Here is a 4,190-nt window from a genome sequence, read left to right as displayed (position 1 = left end):
TGGGGGTGTGATAACTCTCCAAAAGAGAGTTATTCTAGTGTTTATTTGGATAATTTTATACAAAAATATGTCAAAGTGTGTCGGTTTTAGCTCTTAAACATCATGAAATTAAATCTTATAAATCGAACTTCGAGCTAAAGTCCAAGGTCTTGAATGTTGTAACTTAAAAGTGCGCTAAACTCTCTTATTTCTGGCTTAAATGCACAAGTTTGGAAAAAGAAGACAAAGCATGAAGAGAGTGCTAGGCCCAAAGAAGAGTGAACGAAGCATCTTCAAGACAGAGCAGACGAAAGTTGGAGCGATGCGACGTGGGAGTATGGAATTACTGCGCAGTAACATACCAGACACAGGAAATTACCATGTCCGTACAAACTTTAGCTGGGTGCCTTAAAAACAGGACCGAAATAAAAGGGACATGTTGCCCTAGCCAACACACACAGATCCCAATACAGACACGTTTTTCAGGGCTAAAACGACAAGGAGGAGGAGTCTCTCCATTTTCGAGGTAGAAAGCTGACGATAGAGGGGATATTCGACTGTTGCATCGAGCTGTCATCTTCTTCCTCAATTTTCTGCTATTTCCTTGAAATGAGTTGTCTTTTTCTTTTACCCATTGTATTTTCTTCTTTCTTCATGAACTAAACCCCATTTCGGGGGAGATTTACATGTTGTAACTGATGAACGACCGAACCTTTAGCTATTTCATTTGTTTCTAAATAGAGCTGTTGCTATTTCTTAATCTTACCTAACATTGTTGGCCATTCTGTTTTGTATGCTAGCTTCTTTATTGACCTGTGAGGGTTTACGGATTGCCGACTTGCTCTATTTGTTATTAGTACTTTTCTATAGTAATATGTGGATGCTCAGGAATGGGGTCCCCTTATCATGCCTATAACTTGTTTATATTTCTTGGAAACTTAGCAACAGTAGTTATGGATATCCATGTTTAGGTGTCTCGGGAGGGAACTAAGTCGAGTTGGGCACTAATGAATGTTTGTAAGCTATACGGTAGGTTGAGAAGTCTGTGAAAGCATACTAAATCTCCCCCACTTTTCCATATCTGTTAACCCCCATTTTCATTATTATGTGCTGCAACCTCTTCCTGTTATCAGCTTAGCAAAGTGTGTCTGCTACTGAGATCATTTACTACTTGTTTATTAGATTTCATTTAGTTACATCTCAAACGCTGATATGTTTTTGTTTTTACATAATTGTATATGCAAATATAGTTTAGAATCTAATCTCAAGTCTCTGTCGATTCGACTTGATTTCGTGCTACAATCAGCAATTTCGTGTATAATTGCACGTGTTGTCAACACGGTTGTGTGGACGCAACACTTTTCAACCTCGAGCCCCTTCGCCACGATGTGGCTTCTTCTCACGAGCTCTATATGGTGCTCGACCTCATGCTCAGCCTCCTCAAACGTTTGCTTCATGGCCTCTAGTTTGGCCTCAACTTCTTTTAGCCCACTTTTAACAGCAGCAACGGTTTCTAAGGCAGCAGAGGAAGCCTCGCCTCCTTCTCGGTTGTCCAGCTCGACGCTCATGAAACACATTATTGTGTGCTATTTGGATCGGCTCGTCGCTACTTTGATTCAAAAAGTCACCGACGGTCACTCTCTTGTCTCGGTTCCCAAGACCTCTAACATTTCGACCCAAATCCTACCCGTTTTCATATGGGCCAAATGAAATAGGATCAACTCATCAAGTTCCCATTGAAGTAGGATCCACACAAAGCCTATAAAAGAAGAAAGCCAAGGTGTTGGTTAGAGAGCATTCTAAAAACGAAATGAAGGCGTTGGGTAGATCATATAATCTCACCTCGACAGTATAGTCGATCATCTGCTGGATGGCCGACCCTAATAAACATAGAGGCACATCGCAAGCACCAAGGGAAACTGATGCTCCCCATTTGCGCCATCCTTTCCTTTACTTTGTTGCTTGAAGGTTCGATTCGAAACCTCATTTGGATGTCCAACGTCCCCCGTCATCCTGGCTTCTATATCATCGGTTAAGTCAATGATCCTTTCACGCCTCTGCTTGGACGCGGTCTCTACAGAAGATGAGGTCCTTCTCTTGTTCTTCTTGGTATTCTTTGGGGCAGACCTCTTGCGAACAGTTTGGAGGGGAGAGACTTCAAGCGCCTCACCAGAACAAGCGCGTGCCTTAGGAGACATTGCCTGGGAGCTTTTTTTTGGGACTTTCTTTATCTTTAAAAATGATTAGAGACTCGTGCAAGCGCACACGGTCACAAGTAATACTCAGAAGTAATCCAAAGTCAAATCCCCAGGGACTTGTTGCTTTTTAAAATCAAATAATGCAGTGAAATGGTTCAAATATGCAATTGTGATTTAGGAAGAAAATGTGATGAAATGTTGTTGTTTGGGGTTTTAACTATCAACCAATTTAATAAAACTCAACCTCTTTGCTTTCTACCTTAGTTTTGATGTAAAACATGGAAAATACACAATGTTGGGAAAATGCACGAGGCGCAATCCTAGCTTTTCTTGGAAAACTGAGTTCTACTATTTCACTACCGCTTTTGGCTGCTACAGAGGCTATGGTAACCTACAATCATATGTCTATGTGTGATTACAATCCTAGAGAATAATTATTAACTCACATGCATTATGGGTCGGAGGGCCTATGTCTGGACCATATTTTATGCGCTTATGTCTAAGTTACATCCCATATTGCTTTCCTAATATTTTACCTAACTGGCCCTTCTCAGGGTTGGACTTTAGTGTATAAATCAAGTTCTCACAGGCCAAATGGAAAAAAGACATAAAGAGAAGTTTTTAGAAACCAACCCAAAAAAGTGTCAGACACAATTCTGGGCAAATCCCGAGCGTATTGAAAATCAAATCATTTTGACTAAGGAATTCTACAAAGAGGTTGATAACTAATTTAGAACATTTTAAAAGGGAATAAAATGCACAAAAACATAAAGGAAGTATTTTTCATTGAATTAAAATGAATAAACGAGCCGTACAATGAGTTCTAGCTTGACCCTTTTCTCTCTCGAGTGTGAGGCGAGTGTAAACTCGCTAAAGATCTTAAGAAGAACAAAATAAATGAAGAACAAAAGGTAGAACTTGAATTAAAAGCAATACAGGAAACAAAAGTATGAAAATACAAGGAAATAACAACTAAAATATAAATCTAAAGTCTAAGAACGAGTTCTTCAACAAAGGAGAAAGTAAATGAAGCTGAAAACGAGCTTGGAATGGATGACTTGCTGCTGGAGGGATGGCTGGCCCTTGAAGTTGTTGAACTTCCTACCTTTTTAGGTGGAAATGAGTTGAGATACACCTAACTTCAATTTGACTTAGACTCATGGTTACAACTTGATTTAAACACATGGGAAATATCCCCATTGCCCCTCATTAATCAAAATGCACGTTTTGGCAAAATTGTTTTTCAAAATTGCACCAGGCACAATTTCCTGCAAAATAGAAAACAATTATTTTCTTCCAACTTTGACCGTATTTTTCTCATAATTTTCCTAAAGTACCATAGTTTGATTTTTATGCAGAAATGTTTTATGCATGTTCTACTAATCCTTTTTTGCAAATAATGATGGGAAATGAGTAAAAAACATGGTCAAACAGGCCTAGCGACACATGTTTCTATAGAAAAATGTCAACCCTAACACTTTCCAACCCAACAACAACAACAGGAGTTTCCCCTGCCACTTTCGAGCTCGAACTCGGCCCAGCCTTAGATTGTTTAGCATCGTTAGGACGCTTGAGCTTCACGACTCACTCACAGATTCTCCATGCCTCTACTGGAAGTTATTAATGTCTCCTATATACTTGGCATTCTTGCTTGAGGGAAAATACTTAATTAAAAACTTTCAGCAAGATCATTCCAAGATGTAATGGATTCGGCTAGCATAGAGTTCAATCAGTCTCTTGCCTTGTCCCTCAATGAATAGGGGAACAATTTCACACGCCATGCCTCCTTAGATACTCCTTGCATCTTGAAAGAATCACTTACTTCTAGAAAATACCTCAAGTGCAAGTGGGGGTCTTTAGACGGATTCCAAAGAATTGACCCACTATTTGGAGCATTTGGAACATGACAGATTTCAACTCAAACCTTTCGGCCTCTATTTCTGGCTCCACTATAACTGGATGAAAACCATGAAGTGCATGCGCACCATGGACTCTGATAGCCATTTCTCCATC

This window comes from Momordica charantia (assembly GCF_013281855.1).
Source record: "Momordica charantia cultivar OHB3-1 chromosome 10 unlocalized genomic scaffold, Mcharantia_2.0 BLBB01000010.1, whole genome shotgun sequence".
NCBI lineage: Eukaryota > Viridiplantae > Streptophyta > Magnoliopsida > Cucurbitales > Cucurbitaceae > Momordica > Momordica charantia.
This window is presented reverse-complemented; position numbering follows the sequence as displayed.